This window comes from Oncorhynchus mykiss, chromosome 15 (assembly GCF_057628025.1).
Source record: "Oncorhynchus mykiss isolate SJ-2025 chromosome 15, ASM5762802v1, whole genome shotgun sequence".
Taxonomy (NCBI): Eukaryota; Metazoa; Chordata; class Actinopteri; order Salmoniformes; family Salmonidae; genus Oncorhynchus; species Oncorhynchus mykiss.
The window spans coordinates 38,435,780-38,454,607 of record NC_143036.1 but is presented as its reverse complement, the minus strand read 5'-3'; the positions used below and the strand labels follow the sequence as shown (position 1 = coordinate 38,454,607).

At 42.8% G+C, this 18,828-nt stretch overlaps 1 protein-coding gene and 1 long non-coding RNA gene across 5 annotated transcripts in view; one reads left to right on the top strand and one right to left on the bottom strand.

Moving 5' to 3' along the window:
• Positions 1-18,135, bottom strand: part of LOC110490033 (integrin beta-1) — a 43,289-nt gene extending 25,154 nt beyond the window's left edge. For 2 of the 4 annotated variants that reach the window (XM_090200016.1, XM_090200017.1), the window contains exon 1: positions 17,335-17,568. The gene's annotated coding sequence lies outside the window, so the exon portion shown is untranslated. Of the gene's footprint in view, positions 1-17,334; positions 17,569-17,748 lie in introns of those variants that run through there. The other 2 variants (XM_021563126.3, XM_021563128.3) reach the window with 2 other exon arrangements.
• LOC149977452 (uncharacterized) overlaps positions 1-18,828 on the top strand; it is a 1,012,103-nt gene that overhangs the window by 813,073 nt on the left and 180,202 nt on the right. The window lies entirely within an intron of this gene.

Here is an 18,828-nt window from a genome sequence, read left to right as displayed (position 1 = left end):
TTGGAGTTTGCCAAAAGGCACCTAAAGGATTCTCAGACCATGAGACCAAGATTAAACTCTTTGGCCTGAATGCCAAGTGTCACGTCTGGAAGAAATCTGGCACCGTCCCTCCGGTGAAGCACGGTGGTGGCAGCATTATGCTGTGGGGATGATTTTCAGGGCAGGGACTGGGAGACTAGTCAGGATCGAGGCAAAGATGAACAGAGCAAAGTACAGCGTAATCCTTGATGAAAACCTGCTCCAGAGCGCTCAGGGCCTCAGATTCACCTTCCAACAGAACAACAACCCTAAGCACACAGATAAAACATCGCAGGAGTGGTTTCGGGACAAGTCTCTGAATGTTCTTGAGTGGCCAGCCAGAGCCCGGACTTGAACCTGATAACTTCTCTGGAGAGACCTGAAAATAGCTGTGCAGCGACGCTCCCCATCAAACCTGACAGAGCTTGAGAGGATCTGCAGAGAAGACTGGGAGAAACTCCCCAAATACAGGTGTGCCAAGCTTGTAGCGTCATACCAATCAAACTCGAGGCTGTGATATCTGCCAAAGGTGCTTCAACAAAGTACTGAGTAAGGGTCTGAATACTTATGTAAATGTGATATTAGTATTTGATCAAAATTACAAGTTTGCTAAAATGTCTAAACCTGTTTTTGCTTTGTCATTATGGGTTATTGTGTGTTGACTGAGGGGGGAAAAAACTTTTTAATCCATTTTAGAATAAGGCTGTAACGTAACAAATTGTGGAAAAAGTCAAGGGGTCTGAATGCCTCCCGAATGCACTGTAGATGTATATGAGATGGGATGTATAGACATTATGGACAGTATGTGGATAGAATATTTAGTATTTCTGTAGGATACGAAGGATATATATATATATATATATATATATATACACACTATTCTATACACAGCCAAAGTTGAATAGGATGGCATTGACTAGAATACAATACATACATACATACAGTGCCTTGCGAAAGTATTCGGCCCCCTTGAACTTTGCGACCTTTTGCCACATTTCACGCTTCAAACATGAAGATATAAAACTGTATTTTTTTGTGAAGAATCAACAACAAGTGGGACACAATCATGAAGTGGAACGACATTTATTGGATATTTCAAACTTTTTTAACAAATCAAAAACTGAAAAATTGGGCGTGCAAAATTATTCAGCCCCTTTACTTTCAGTGCAGCAAACTCTCTCCAGAAGTTCAGTGAGGATCTCTGAATGATCCAATGTTGACCTAAATGACTAATGATGATAAATACAATCCACCTGTGTGTAATCAAGTCTCCGTATAAATGCACCTGCACTGTGATAGTCTCAGAGGTCCGTTAAAAGCGCAGAGAGCATCATGAAGAACAAGGAACACACCAGGCAGGTCCGAGATACTGTTGTGAAGAAGTTTAAAGCCGGATTTGGATACAAAAATATTTCCCAAGCTTTAAACATCCCAAGGAGCACTGTGCAAGCGATAATATTGAAATGGAAGGAGTATCAGACCACTGCAAATCTACCAAGACCTGGCCGTCCCTCTAAACTTTCAGCTCATACAAGGAGAGTGGCAAGAAGAAAGCCATTTCTTAAAGATATCCATAAAAAGTGTTGTTTAAAGTTTGCCACAAGCCACCTGGGAGACACACCAAACATGTGGAAGAAGGTGCTCTGGTCAGATGAAACCAAAATTGAACTTTTTGGCAACAATGCAAGACGTTATGTTTGGCGTAAAAGCAACACAGCTGAACACACCATCCCCACTGTCAAACATGGTGGTGGCAGCATCATGGTTTGGGCCTGCTTTTCTTCAGCAGGGACAGGGAAGATGGTTAAAATTGATGGGAAGATGGATGGAGCCAAATACAGGACCATTCTGGAAGAAAACCTGATGGAGTCTGCAAAAGACCTGAGACTGGGACAGAGATTTGTCTTCCAACAAGACAATGATCCAAAACATAAAGCAAAATCTACAATGGAATGGTTCAAAAATAAACATATCCAGGTGTTAGAATGGCCAAGTCAAAGTCCAGACCTGAATCCAATCGAGAATCTGTGGAAAGAACTGAAAACTGCTGTTCACAAATGCTCTCCATCCAACCTCACTGAGCTCGAGCTGTTTTGCAAGGAGGAATGGGAAAAAATGTCAGTCTCTCGATGTGCAAAACTGATAGCGACATACCCCAAGCGACTTACAGCTGTAATCGCAGCAAAAGGTGGCGCTACAAAGTATTAACTTAAAGGGGCTGAATAATTTTGCACGCCCAATTTTTCAGTTTTTGATTTGTTACAAAAGTTTGAAATATCCAATAAATGTCATTCCACTTCATGATTGTGTCCCACTTGTTGTTGATTCTTCACAAAAAAAATACAGTTTTATATCTTTATGTTTGAAGCCTGAAATGTGGCAAAAGGTCGCAAAGTTCAAGGGGGCCGAATACTTTCGCAAGGCACTGTATGAAGTGAGCAAAACAGTATGTACTTGTAAGGGGTGCAGGGAAGTCAAACGTAGGAGAGCAGAACTTGGTGAATATCCGGAGCAGTTTAATAAAGAAACTAACGGCATACAAAACAACAAACACATGGGTACAAAACCCGTATCTCAGCAGTAACACATACAAATAAACAATTCCCGACAAGGACATGGGGGAAACAGAGGGAAAATATACAACATGTAATTAGGGTTTTGAAACCAGGTGTGTGTGAAAACAAGACAAAACAAATGGAACATGAAAAATGGATCGGCGATGGTTAGAAGACCGGTGACGTCAACCGCCGATAAATTGGTCATAAAATTTGATCTGATCTTCATCAAGGTCACAACAATAGACAAACACAGTCTGCTTAAACTAATAACACAAGTGTTCATGTCTTTATTGAACATTCACAGTGCAAGGTGGATAAAGTATGTGAAGCCTTGGATTTAATAACTAGTAGACCCTCCTTTGGCAACAATAACCTCAACCAAACATTCTCTGTAGTTGTGAATCAGACCTGCACAACGGTCAGGGTGAATTTTGGACCTTTGCTCTACAAAAAACTGTTTCAGTTCAGCAGTATTCTTGGGATGTCTGGTGTGAACTGCTCTCTTGGGGTCATGCCACAGCATCTCAAATCGGGTTGAGGTCAGGTCTCTGACTAGGCCACTCTATAAGGAGTATTATCCTCTGTTGAAGCCATTCTGTTGTTGATTTACTTCTATGTTTTGGGTCGTTGTCCTGTTGGATCACCAAACTTCTGTTGAGCTTCAATTGGCGGACAGATGGCCTAACATTATCTTGCAAAATGTTTTTTTTTTGGACAGCAGTGGCTTCTTCCGTGGTGTCCTTCCATGAACACCATTCTTGTTTAGTGTTTTACGTATGGTGCTCATCTGGTGCTGTAGGTGTCCTGGAGGGCAGGCAGTGTGCCACCGGTGATACGTTGGGCAGACCACACCACCCTCTGGAGAACTCTGCGGTTGCTGGCGAAGCAGTTATTGTACCAGACGGTGATACAGCCTTACAGGATGCTCTCAATGGTGCATCTGTAAAGTTTGTGAGGGTTTTACGGTCCAAGACAAATTTTTTCGTCATCCTGTGGTTAAAGAGGCGCTGTTGCACCTTTTTCACCACACTGTCACTTCAGGCTGTCAGAGAAGTATACGCAGAGGAACTTGAACATTAAACCTCCACTGTGGCTCCGTCGATGTGAACGTTCTCCCTCTGCTGTCTCCTGAAGTCCACAATCAGCTCCATCATTTTGTTGATGTTGAGGGAGAGGTTATTTTCCCGGCACCACTTCACAAGTGCCTTCACCTCCTCCCTGTAGGCTCTCGTCATTGTTGGTAAGCAGGCCTACTGCTGTTGTGTCATCTGCAAACTTGAGGATTGAGTTGTAGGCGTACGTGGCCACACAGTCATGATTGAACATGGAGTACAGAGGGGGCTGAGCCCCTGTGTTGAGGATCAGCGAAGTGAAGGTGTTGTTTCCTACCTTCACCACCTTGGGGTGGCCTGTCAGGAAGTCCAGGAACCAGTTGCACAGGGCGGGGTTCAGACCCAGGGCCCTGAGCTTAATGATGAGCTTGGAGGGTACTATGGTGTTGTAGGCTGAGCTGAAGTCAATGAACAGCATTCTTATATGTATTCCTCTTGCCCAGATGGGATAAGGCAGTGTGCAGTGTGATGGCGATTGCATAGACTGTGGATCTATTAGGGTGGTATGCAAATTGGAGTGACATTGAAAACAGGCGAAGAAGGATTTTTGCTTGTCCGGGAGCAAGACGTCGGTGTCCGCAACGTGGCTGGTTTTCCCTTTGTAATCTGTGATTATCTGGATTCCCTGCCACGTACATCTCGTGTCTGAGCCTGTTATGGCTCTCGTTTGTGGAATGACCGGACCAAGGTGCAGCGTGGTAGGCGTACATCGTGCTTTTTATTGATGACATCAAAAGCAAAATAACAACGACAAAAACGAAAGCGCACAGTTCTGTAAGGCAAAATCAACTATACAGAAAACCCAAAAGGAAAATGACAACTTATATATGATCCCCAGTCAGAGACAACGATAGACAGCTGCCTCTGATTGGGAACCATACTCAGCCAAAAACACAAAGAAATAGAAAACTGATTTTCCCACCCGAGTCACACCCTGACCTAACCAAACATAGAGAATAATAAGGATCTGTAAGGTCAGGACGTGACAGAGCCGTTGAATTGCGACTCCACTTTGTCGCTGTACTGATGTTTTGCCTGTTTGATTGCCTTACGGAGGGTATAACTGCACTGTTTGTATTCAACCATATTCCCAGTCACTTTGCCATGGTTAATGTGGTAGTTGGCGCTTTCAGTTTTGCTCGAATGCCGCCATCTATCCTCGGTTTTGGTTCGGGTAGGTTTTAATAGTTACAGTGAGAACAACATGCCCTATACACGTCCTGATGAACTCAGTCACTGTGTCAGTGTATACGTCAATGTTATTCTCAGAGGGAACCCAGGAACATATTGCAGTCTGCTTGATCAAAACAATATAGAAACTTGGATTCCGAATGGTCAGACCAGCGTTGAATAGACCTTAGCACAGGTACTTCCTGTTTCAGTTTCTGCCTATAGGAAGGGAGAAGCAGGATGGAGTCGTGATCTAATTTGCCGAAGGGAGGGCAGGGCCTTGTAGCAATCTGCGAAGGGAAAGTAACAATGGTCTTGAGTTTTTGAAGTGCGAGTACTACAGGCAAAGTGTTGATGGAACTTCGGTAGTGTTTTCCTCACATTTTCTTTGTTTAAGTCCCCGGCTACAATAAATGAATATAAATTAATAAATAATACATTTCTCACCTCATTTGCTCAGATCGTATATAGACTTGTTTATACTGTACTATTGACTGTATGTCTGTTTTACTCCATGTGTAACTCTGTGTCGTTGTATGTGTCGAACTGCTTTGCTTTATCTTGGCCAGGTCGCAATTGTAAATGAGAACTTGTTCTCAACTTGCCTACCTGGTTAAATAAAGGTGAAATTAAAAAATTAAAAATGCAGCCTCAGGATATGTGGTTTCCAGTTTGCACAAAGTCCAGTATAGTTCCTTGAGGGCCGTCGTGGTATCGGCTTGAGGGGGAATATACACGGCTGTGACTATAACCGAAGAGATTTTTCCCGGGAGGTCATATGGGAGGTCACAATCACACCATGAGTTAATCATGAAACATACACATCTGCCTTTCTTCTTCCCAGAGAGTTTTTATTCCTGTCTGCGTGATGTACTGAGAACCCAGCTGGCTGTATGAACGGGGACAGTATGTCCGGAATATATGATTCTGTGAAACAGAGTATGTTAAAGTCCCTGATGTGTCTCTGGAAGGAGAACCTCACCCTGAGTTTGTCTACTTAATTGTAGACGAGCTTGTGTACTTAGGAGCTAGATAAAGAGCTGCCATGTCTATCAACGCCATCTTCTGTAATAGTACTAGGCTATGATACTGTGATGTAATATGAGAGGAAGATTTGATTAGCTAACGTTGCCTCTGTACACAGGTTTGATCCCTGCTAGCTAACATTAGCAAGCTAGTTAGCTCATAATCAAGCAAACCTGACAACATGTTTGATGCATGTTGCCAGCTTGCTTTCAATAATGTTTCAACTCGAACTGGATAGCTACTGCCCTTGTTTGTTGTAATTATTGGGCAAAGAAACACCCACATTAAACCACACCTCCAAGACAACTCTTGTTTAACTTCAGTCATGGCCGCTAGCATTTCTTAATGAACATTAAAGAATAACAAGGCCAAATCAGGAAGTGCAGTCGCCCTTTAACAGTTTGAAGAATCTGCTAAGTGGGCAATGCTACGGGAAAAGGGATAAGCACAGCATACATCACAGAATCCCCTAGGGTGGAAGAGGGGGTTGAGAGTGGAAGAGGGGGTTGAGAAAGCACTGGGTGGAAGAGGGGGTTGAGAGTGCACCAATATGGAGAATTTAGAAGAATTTATGTCCAACTTCCTGTCTCAGTTCAAAACACCAACCCTAGGGATTAGACCTCAGGACAATCCTCTGCAAATGCCTATATACTGAGGACATCCGTCCAACATAGAACTGATAATTATCAGCATGCTGAACTTGTGTACAGTAATGCACATGGTTTACAATAACGCTGGTACGACCAGCCGGGCCAGAGATAAAGAAGCTAGTTATGAATTCGGATTCCTCCCCATTTTACACACCATTGAAATGTGTGGTAGGGACCTGTCATAGGACCAAAATATACAGTTTACCCCTGACCTGTCAATGACACCAATCGCTAGGCAGAGTTACTGCATTAAGAGTGCTGCTGTATTTTCAGTGCTTTACATGGGGAGGGGGAGTTCTGGCAGTCAGTACTGTATGGTGTTGAGTGACGCATTCCTTAGCGCCTCTGTGTGTGTGTGTATGCGTGTGTGTGTACTCCATCATGTTCTATACAGAGCCTAGCTGCACAGACAGCCTGTCTGCGACCCCAAGATTAGACTGAATAGCTGACTTGCTGACAGACTGACTGGCTGACTGATAGACTGACTGGCTGGCTAACTGGCTGACTGACTGAACTTAGAAGAGCTGAGAGCCACAATTAGTTCTTCTGCCATGGCATTACCCAACTTCTGTGTTGCAGAAATGCAACTGACCAAAGGTCCTTCAGTCAGGTTAAGGCCAACAGCCCATGGCTCCAAACTCTAAAGGAATGTATCCTAGACCTAATAAATCTAAGCTAATAATCTATAATGTGATTCAGTTGTTGAGAAGTCTTTATGTTAGAGACTAAATGTTGTAAATGTCGCTACTTTAGCTGAGTGCTTCAGCAAAAGTTGAAGTTCACGCAACACCGGTTTGAGCCCAAAATGTCTTGCACCTACTTTGTACCAGCTCAAATAATCATCTGAGATCTCTGGACAGTGTAAATGAAGATATTTTATATGTTTTTGGTCAGAACCAAAACCACAGCCCCTGTTATTTTCTCCAACATTCCTGTTGGTTTGACTTTTAGTCCAGTACAGAGTTCCAAGGAAACGTTCGAATGAGAAAATATGCCTGTAAAATGCCAGCGAGGTGTCAAGTGAGAAAAACAACAAGGCAACTTCTATTCTATGAAGCTTAGCAGCTGGAGACAGGAATGTTCTTCAAGTCTTCAGAGGGACTAGGGACATGGCAACAAAACATAAGATAACATTTAGACCAACACAAGGGTTATCGAAGATGATAACCCTACACAATACTGCTTTTGAGAGGTTGCATCTTTTTATTTTTAACTTTTTTATTTATCCGTTATTTTACCAGGTAAGTTGACTGAGAACACGTTCTCATTTACAGAAACAACCTGGGGAATAGTTACAGGGGAGAGGAGGGGGATGAATGAGCCAATTGTAAACTGGGGATTATTAGGTGACTGTGATGGTTTGCGGGCCAGATTGGGGATTTAGCCAGGACACCGGGGTTAACACCCATACTCTTACAATAAGTGCCATGGAATCGTTTAATGACCTCAGAGAGTCAGGACACCCGTTTAACGTCCCATCCGAAAGACAGCACCCTACACAGGGCAGTGTCACTAATCACTGCCCTCGGGCATTGGGATATTTTTTAGACCAGAGGAAAGAGTGCCTCCTACTGGCCCTCCAACACCACTTCCAGCAGCATCTGGTCTTCCATCCAGGGACTGACCAGGACCAACCCTGCTTAGCTTCAGAAGCAAGCCAGCAGTGGTATGCAGCTCATGAGGGTAACTTAACTTAAGAATCAGTACCTCTTGGAAAGATCTTTCACTGGGCAGATATACAACACAGGGGCCAACAGGATGGAGGGGGGGATTGAGACTATTATGGGAACTTGACTTAACAACCAAATTGCTGAAAGTATTTGCCTCCTCTGGGAGTGGAACAAAAACAGACTCAACCATGTCCAAAACCAGACATAGATCACTGGTGCTTAGGCAGCGTGGTAGTGGGGCAGCTCCCTCAAACACCATCATCCAGGTGGTACACGTACACACACACACACAAACATACACACACATAAACACACACACACATAAACACACACACACACATACACACACACACACAAACCCTCTCATCAACTCATTGTGGTGTTCAAGAGAGGAGAGGTGACACATGGTGGTCTGTCTGTGGAGAGTACCATGACTAAAAAGGACACAACCTGAGCTCTCAGGCAATTCTCTGGGACAGGATACTTTCAGCAGTCAGACCAGGATAGTAGCTGCCTGCCTGGTGCCTGCACTTCATTGGGGAAACCAGAGCACTCACAGCCATGTTCCTGAGCCGAGTAGAGCTTCCATATTTGGACAGGCACCAGTTGTCATGCCCATCTCTCCTACAACGTTCCAACGTTCCCTCTACCTGGTATTTTCCCCATGATAACCACCCTTTTCCTTCAAAAAACATACAGCCCACTCGGAGCACTTTCCCTGTTTTTTATTTAGCTGGCCTCTCGGCCAGGTCTCTCTTGTAAAAAAGGTTTTCTAGGACCTCAATGGAGCTTCCTGGATAAATAAAGACACATAAAACAATTTATTTTTAAAAGCTGACCAATCGTGTATAAAGCTGGATGGGAGAGGGTTAAAAACAATCTCTGCATGTCTAGATTGTTGAAAGCTGTGTGACTCTAAGCATCAGATTGAGATTGAGTCGCACGCAGGCCTTAGCCACGACAGGCTTTATTTGTCAGCTCCTCTGCTTTAGAAATATCTACACGTCAGCAAATGCTTCCTAGCAGCAGCAGCAATAATAGTAGAGTCACAAATCCCAAGCTAGCTGCTTTTCTGGGTAAAGCAGAGAGAGAGAACTTGGCAGTACTCCACTGAGACAATGCTCCAGAGAGAGCTTGCATTGGGATTTCTCCTTCTCCAGCCATGAAAAGAAGGAATGGAAAAACAGGAAAATAAGGTTTTGTAACAGGGAAAGGGCTGCCTTAAACCCAGAGAAAATAACTTTTACAGTGACTGCGCCACTTTGGTCCCTCCCTCCTTCCCCCTCCTCTTTATGCTCCTCCCCCATCTCAACAGACCCTCTTATGACAGACAAAAGCAATGGGAGAACCTCATATGCATTTCCTTGATTTCTCACGTCCTCTGTCCTCGCCTCCTTCTCAACCCATCGGAAGAGAAGGTCAGAGGGGAAGGGACCTATTCCCTGAGTAGGAGAGGCTGAGCCGAGACGATCCTGATAATGTCTTCACTGTCCCAAATTGCCAGCATGCTTTGAGAGCCCGTGTAGATCCTACTAATGAGAGCTCTTCAGTCACAGAATAGAATAAAGAATGGAATAGAAATCCGCCATGTTAAAATATAGCCTACACGAACACAATTCCACTGGAATATCCCCAGAAAGGTCACTCAATGTTTGAAAGCTGATTCCAGTTGCAATAACAACAGATGTTTTAAAAATAAAACTTTGTGAAGAATATTGACTGGAAGGTACTTCAGCTCCCTGCAGTCCTTCAAAAAATCTATAGCACTTTCGCCTTTCTAGTGCGTTTTCAATTAAGCCTATTTTTGTCTCCCCTCCCCTTCAAAAATACATCTGCTTCAAGTCTTGCAAAACAAATAATTCTCCTAATAATACAATTCCCCCAGTTGAAATTGTCATTAGGCCTATAACAAGGACTACTAGGCCAAAAAAAAAGAACAACCCAAAATATCTGGAGCATGGCCAAGTTCACACTACTCCCGTCAGTGCTGACTATTTCTGACTCGCCCATATGGTTTTCACCCTCCGACAATAATCAACCATCTCACAGACTAGGCCTATGAGCATGATGCTTAGTGTAAGAAGAATAAATCCCCAAAAAGTATCCATTTGCCATACCATCTCAAATGATGAATCCATAAAATCATTCAGGCAAGGGGAAATATAGAGACATTTGATTTCATCTGAATCTTAGCTAACGGATAGCAATCACTTCCATACACAATCCATTTCTGTGCTACTCATAGTACTTGAGTTTCTTTCCTGTTGCACACCCATGGCCCCAACGAACAGCTGAGCTATGATAATGAGTCCACCTGTACAGAGATAAAATAAGGGAGATTAATACTATGAGCCTGGGGGCTTGCTCTCTGGGCTAGAGTTCAGACCAGCAGCAGTTGCCAGCAGCAGTTGTAGTCAGACCTGGGTTCAAATACTATTTGAAATCAATTAAATACTTTGAACCTTTGATCTCGAATGCCTGGAGTGTAAGATGGGTGGTGTTTGCCGTTTACAGTCTATACTATTGGTCCATTAAGCCAGGCAAGCTCAATCAAGCATATTTGAAATTATTTCAAAATAGTATATGAACCCAGGTCTGACAGGAGTACAGTGAGACATCTCTCTCTGCATTGGTTTGCTGAATTGGCCCTTCCTTTGCTGGAACACAGGAAGCTCATCTCAATCACACAGGAAGATAGCCGACATGCTGCCTGGCAATAGGCCACATCTTTAAATCTATCCATCCACAATGATTTAAGTTCTGGAAAACACAGAAACACAGCACAGCAACAAGACCATTCACTGCAACTGCAACCACCCAGAGCTTATCTTTAATGGATAATAGTGGCAGAAATTAATGTCAGAGAAGGTCTCGCAAAAATAATAAATTCATTTGACAAATAAGGATGTTTGGGTAGCTATTCGAAGCGTCATGGCAGAAGACAGATGACCATTAAAGGGGTCAATATTTACTGTGAGAAGTGATTGATCAGTTTCTCAAAGCCTGGATGTTGGAGCAGGATCAACACAGATGCTCATATGGGGGATTAGTAAAGTCCCTCAGCCTGCCGTAGAAAATCCTGCTAGCTGCCTGCTACTGTGTTCCCAGTTGAGCTAAGGACTAATTTACTAAAGTTGTTAAAGATGTTAATAATAAGCCACTAATAATAGAAGTTGAATAAAGAGAAAACAATACCTTAAATAATCCATTAAAATGGATCATTCTTGTGCAATTTATATTGATAGAAAAACCTCAGTGTAGCCTATCATTATTTTAGGCTATCTGGCATTAGCGCGGAAGCTTTGGGGCCTAACTGTACGCTTGCCAAATAGCCTATACGCCAATCAGAAAATGCTTTTGAGAACGGGCAGAACAAGTGAACTTCGATCCACGGAGGCAAAAAGGACAATGGTGGAGTTCAATAATTCAATAAGAAAAAAAGCTTTGAAATGAAGAGTTCAAAATAAAGAGAAGGAAGGGCAAGAAAAGTCATGTTTGGGAAAGATTTAGTGAAGTGGTAAAAGAGGAGGATGGCAGTGTCTGCCGATACCATAACTCCACCTCACCTCATGGGGCACACTGTTCACGACGTTAACGTCAGCCAACCGCTCGCCCACATGACCCCATACACGCCGCCTGCCAGGTACAGTTGAAACAAGGATTCATCCGTGAAGAGCACATTTCTCCAGAGTGCCAGTGGGGAGGATGTCAAGCACACAGATGAGCTTCCCCCGAGACGGTTTCTGACAGTTTGTGCAGAAATCCTTCATTTGTGCAAACCCACAGTTTCATCAGCTGTTCGGGTGACTGGTCTCAGACTGGTCTGCAGTTGAAGAAGCTGGATGTGGAGGTCCTGGGCTGGAGTGGTTACATGCGGTCTGCGCTTGTTGAGTCCCAGTGGGCGTACTGCCAAATTTAAAATTACGTTGGAGGTGGCTTATAGAGAAATGAACATGAACAACAGTCCATGCCAATTGCACGCTCCCTCAAAACTTGAGACATCTGTGGCATTGTGTTGTGTGACAAAACAGTCAAATTTTAGAGTGGCCTTTTATTGTCCCCAGCACAAGGTGCACCTGTGTATTGATCATGTTGTTTAATCAGCTTCTTGATATGTCACACCCGTCAGGATTATCTTGGCAAAGGAGAAACGCTCACTAACAGGGATGTAAACTAATTTGATTGAGCTTATGAGTATGGGAAAATTCTGGGATCAGCTTATGAAACATGGGTCCAACACTTCAAATGTTGCGTTTATATTTGTTTCAGTGTATTTATGACATTCTGGTGAGCAAGGGTTTATTTAGTGTTATAGGGCAACATCTAATGACAGAAGAGAAGCTGCATGTATCCAATTATAGACAATATAGACAACTATAGATTATAGACAACTATAGACAGTGAAAACTCACTGTATTAGCCTAGGAATTAAATCTCTGCAGGCCTAGAACAGTAAGCACTCACTACTTCCTCCTGGAATTGTTGGGGGAAAAAAGGTCAACTTTCATTGCAAGGCAATATGTAATTTTTTTCAGAAGCTGCAATTGAATATTGTGTTGGGTTTTGCATTCTTCTACTCACCTGAAATAGCACAAAGCATTGATTCTTCATCCATGTTATGTCTTACTAAAGCAAATGAAAAGCTAGCATTTGTAACAAGGGGAAAAGCCATTTTGAACAGAACTGCATTGAATCCTACAGCCTACAAACCTTTACATTTCTGGGCTATAGGCTAAAGGAAAATATGCAACTAAGTGACCATGCATGACCCTTGAGGTCTCAGAATTCTGTAGGAACAGAAGCTTCTAAGCGAGGACCATGCAGAGTCCCTTCAATGTCCTTTAAAGATCAACATTTAACAAATATCATTCATGTAGTTTGAACACAGGCACTTTGTTCATTTTGGTATACTCGTGCATAGAGTATAGATACGAATACCATGGCAACGACGGTCTGGTAAATGTTAGGTCATCCGTTATCTTAAACAAAGATATACTGTATGGTGTAACTTTAAATTAAAACACATTTAAACTCCTCCAAAATAGAACGTTCACGTAGGAAAGCACTGTAAAAAAATAAAATAAATGTGCAAAGCCTCAATTCCACTTAAAGCCCTCAAATGTTCAAACTGTCATAACAATAAACAACATCTGACCACACACCGGCTGAGATAATATGGCTGCACAGAGCCTGAGATCATCCCACTCTATTATTTACTAACAATATAAGGAGTTTGGCCCATTTTCAACACAGACCTCCTGTAGCCTTGCCAGGTTGACTAAACCAAGGCTCTGTCCCAAATGGCATCCCCTATGGAGGCACCCCTCCATTCCCCGATGGACCCCGGTCAACAGCAGTGCACTACATAGGGAATAGGTTTCCACTTGCACAACCTTAACCACACCCTTTCTCGGAGTGGTTTTGATGCCGTTTTTAGACCTGGACGTGGAAATCACAAAATGGCTCCGTCAGAGGGGAGTGGCAGGGCCTTAGGGCCACACTCTATGTAAACTACAGAGGAGGTCAAACCTAAACTCAAAGCCCTAACCCGCAATTTCCACACACAAAATGGCAATTATAACCCAGACAGCACACATACTTTTATAAGAGTGGAAATCAATCCAATATAGGCTTGACCATAGAAATCCTATAACTCACAGTTCTATATGTAATCCAATGGCTAAAACACAGTAAATCATGCCTATTCTTATACCTTTATCTCATTCAGATACACTGCAATAGAGCACAGTTTATTTCTAACATTAGCATGAGATGATTTCATAATTAGACTGAAGTAGGACTAAAAATCAAGTTGAGAACTTATTATGAATTCTAAATTTGTCCACTCTCCCACGGTTAAAGTCCTTAGGTGATTCCAGGATGTGCTAGTTAGAGCAGACAGTGATTTACTGAAAAACAAAACATGATAACCACATTGTTATCATATGTTTGTTGTAGTCAGACGACTCCTTGTTGTGTGTTATGGGTGTAACAGGCAAGCCTTGTACTACTTGTTTTCTAAACAAATCTCCCCTTTCAGCACAAATCATGTGTTGGAGTAGCAGCAGATGTAGTGCACATTCATCACTTCCATCTCAGAGGAACAGGAGGTCTATGTCTCACACACACAAAACATTACATGACTCCCAAAACGGCGGGGTCTTCTGTCAGTGAATCTGTAAATCAGATGAAAAGCCAGCCCTCCAGCAGCTGTTATCTGGGGTTGGAGGTCACATCCATTCAGCTGGTAGATCCCCAGCCTAGCATCTCCTACAGTACCTACTGTCTCCACCCTCCATCTCTCCTAACACACACACCACGCACACACAATGTCCCACGTGTAAACACACACACCCATTCTCTCTTCTTCTCCCTCAATTAGCCCTAACTCCTTCTCCCCCTCCCTTCCTCTACTTTCCTTCCTCCCTCATTCCACCACTCCATTCCCTTAATTAAACTCTAGCCACACTGAGAAGTCAGCTCGCCTCGGCCAGCTGTATTTACAAGGTTAAAGAAAACCACACAAACACAACAGACATCATACCGGATATTAAATGGGGGCTTTTTTCTGCTTGATCCAATTAATGTGACAGCCTGCACAGTGCACAACATCTCACTCCTCCTTCCAAAAAAAACAAACAAATTTGCATACACATATTTAGCAATGTTATTAGGGGTGTAGCAAAATGCTTGTGTTCCTAGCTCCAACAGCAGAGTAGTATCTAACAATTCACAACAGTACACACAAATCTAAATGTAAAAAATCGAATTACGAAATATATAAATATTAGGACGAGCAATGTCGGAGTGGCATTGACTAGAATACAGTAGAATAAATAATATACATATGATATGCGTAAAACATATAATAAACATTATTAAATTGACCAGTGTTCCATTATTAAAGTGTCCAGTGATTCCATGTCTATGTACATAGGGCAGCAGCCTCTAAGGTGCAGGGTTGAGTAACCGTGTGGGAGCTGGCTAGTGACTGTGACTAAGTTCAGGGCAGGATACTGGGTGGAGGCCTGCTAGTGATGGCTATTTAACAGTCCGATGGCCTTGAGATAGAAGCTGTTCTTCAGTCTCTCTGTCCCAGCTTTGATCCACCTGTACTGACCTCGCCTTCTGGACGATAGTGGGGTGAACAGGCTGTGGCTCGGGTGGTTGATGCCCTTGATTATCTTTTTGGCCTTCCTGTGACATCTGGTGCTGTAGGTATCCTGGAGGGCAGGCAGTTTGCCCCCGGTGATGCATTGGGCAGACCGCACCACCCTCTGGAGAGCCCTGTGTTTGCGGGAGGTCCAGTTGCCATACTAGGCGGTGATACAGTCCGACATAATGCATCTGTAAAAGTTTGTGAGAGTCTTAGGGGCCAAGACAAATTTCTTCAGACTCCTGAGGTTGAAGAGGCGCTGTTGCACCTTCTTCATTACACTATCTGTGTTGGTGGACTATTTCACCTTATCCACTGCGGTCCTGCCGATGTGGATGGGGGCGAGCTCCCTCTGCTGTCTCCTGAAGTCCACAATCAACTCCTTCCTTTTGTTGACGTTGAGTTATTTTCCTGGAACCCCTCTGCCAGGGCCCTCACCTCCTCCCTGTAGGATGTCTCATCATTGTTGGTACTCACGCCTACTACTGTTGTGTCATCTGCATACTTGATGATTGAGTTGGAGGCGTGCGTGGCCACGCAGTCATGGGTGAACAGGGAGCACAGGAGGGGGCTGAGCATGCACCCTTGTGGGGCCCCTATGTTAAGGATCAGTGTAGTGGAGTTTTTTTCCCTAACTTCACCACCTGGGGGTGGCCTGTCAGGAAGTCCAGGACCCAGTTGCATAGGGCGGGGTTTAAACCCAGGGCCCTAAGCTTAATGATGAGCTTGGAGGGTACTATGGTGTCAAAGGCTGAGCTGTAGTTAATAAACAGCATTCTTACATCGGTATTCCTCTTGTCCAGATGGGATAGGGCAGTGTGTTGGCAATCCCAATAGATCTGTGTATCTATTCGGGCAGTATGCAAATTGAAGTGGGTGTAGGGTAAGGTGGACGTGATATGATCCTTACTTACCATCTTACATTATAAAGGGCAACTGAATGTCTGAAGCTGTTGATTTTGTAAGCTGATTGGTGGTGGATCAAAGAAAATGACATTGACTGTATCATGAGAGAGAGATGTCGCTCTATAAGACTAAAAGGAGGCTGAGTGTGTAGACTTGTTTGTTTTGAAGTCATAACCACTGGCTGTGTTCTTCTTTGGGACACACCTAGCCCTGATGTTATCTACGTGTCATGACCCGAACACACATCTCAACACACACACACACACACACACACGCAGTGGCCTTCTCAGCATACACAAACCGATCTCTCAAGCATCAACACCACATTTAATGTGATGATGACCATCAACAGAAGCAGCTTTGTGGCCTTAGTCTATAAGATTATTTATTGTTAATTTGACACAGATCTACTTGTATGAGACACGGATCATACTTGTATGAGACACGGATCATATGTGATCACAAGGAGCTAACTTCTTCACCCCTTAACTGTGACACATTTTTGTGTATAATTAAACAATATTGGCCATTATAAACTGGGTGGGTCGAGCCCTGAATGTTGATTGGCTGACAGCCATGGTAGATCAAGGGTATGACAAAACATGTATTTTTACTGCTCTAATTATTTTGGCAACCAGTTTATAATAGCAATAAGGCACCTAGGGGGTTTGTGATATATGGCCAATATACCACGGCTAAGGGCTGTGTTCAGGCACTCTGCATTGCATCGTTCTTAAGAACAGCCCTTAGCCGTGGTATATTGGCCATATACCACACCTTCTCCGGCCTTATTGCTTAAATATACCACGCCTAAGGGCTGTTCTTAGACACAATGCAGAGATCCTCGAAGCAGCCCTTTGCAGTGGCATATTAGTCATATACTACAAACCTCAGAGGTTCCTTATTGCTATTATAAACCGCTTACCAACATAAATATAACAGTACAAATATACCACAGATTTCAGCCAATCAGCATCCAAGAGCCAAACAACCTGGTTTATTATCTATTATAGACCTGTGGCCCCCAATGTAGGACAGGCATCAAGCACAATAGCCTATCCAACTCACCTACAAACACTGCAAGATTATCATGAGGATGACATTCGTTGTTGAATGAAAAAAAACATGGAAGGCAAAATTGTCAGATGAAATGTTGTTCGAAACACTACTTAAAAACAATATACTGTCCAAAATATATTTCTCTGTACCAGATGTGTGAAGATTCAACCTCAACTACAAAAAAAAGACAGATTGAGATCCATCTGGAACAAATATTCTCTCTCCACCCAAAATATTTATTCTGGTCCAAATTGGAAGACTGCCAAGATACTACTGTCTGCCTGTAAAAAAACTTGAATTCTAGATAGGATATCCATCATCCAAGTCCTTCATCCATGTGGAAAAAGAATATACTTTGGCTGGAGAGTAATCAACGAACGGATAAAAACAGGGTTCATACAATTATCAAATTATAACATTTACCTTCTCCTCGTGATTTATTGCCGAGGCAACATACGTAAATGTATCTATCCTTTTTCAAATATCCGTAGTGATCCGCTACCCAGCGTAGACACAGCAACAATTGCCTTGTTGGCAAAGGGAGCTACTTTCTCCTCCTGCAAAAAGTCACGGTCGATTTACTCCCCCACGGGTCATTCCTTAAACAGTTACTCCATTGCGAAAGGGAAAAATATTATCTACTATTTGGTTGTATAAAAGTGTACTTATTAGATATATTTAGTATTTTCCAGTAGCCGCGAACCTCTTTTTCTTCGCAAAATTAGAGGAAGAGACAAGTCCGCAGTGCCCTCCTCTGAACGAAGCCCCAATTTCACAGGAAAAACCGGGTGACGTCATGAATTTAAGACACGCCCATATTCTATTACAGGCTATATTATCCGTTATTATGGACATGGCTACTGGTGACATGTATGAGCATAATGAAAGTTCTCCCAAAACTAACCCTGGCATAGCCCCCTCTTGTCAAATCAATTTCCTGAATGTTGTGTATGGATGGGTTTTTGTTATGTAGCCTATTACGTAGCCTGTTCAGTCTCTCTCCTTTCTAAGGTACCTAATTTTTTATGGATATTGTATGTTTTCAAAAAATACATATATATATATATATATATATATATATATATATATATATATATATATATATATATATATATATATATATATATATATATATACACACTTTGCAACAGGTTCTTGGGGGAATTGTTGACATCTACGACTACTATAACACCCATTACTGAGTAGACTGACTGAGGGTGTGACAACAGTTTCCTTGTGTCTGTTAGGGACTGGTCTGGTAAGGGTGTACACATACAGGCTCCCTTGAAGCTGTGCCTGTCTGAATGGGACACAACAACACTGTTTGGGCTTTACAGAAAACTCCATTCAGTAAAGAATCAAAGGGGCATTCATTCTTTCTCATATTTGGACTTCTCACTCCCACTCAACAACTTAATACACTACCTGTTATTTTATTATTTTATTGTGTGCTTTAGCGACCTCCTGTGTTGGACTAGACCTAGAGTATGACACAAATCTGGC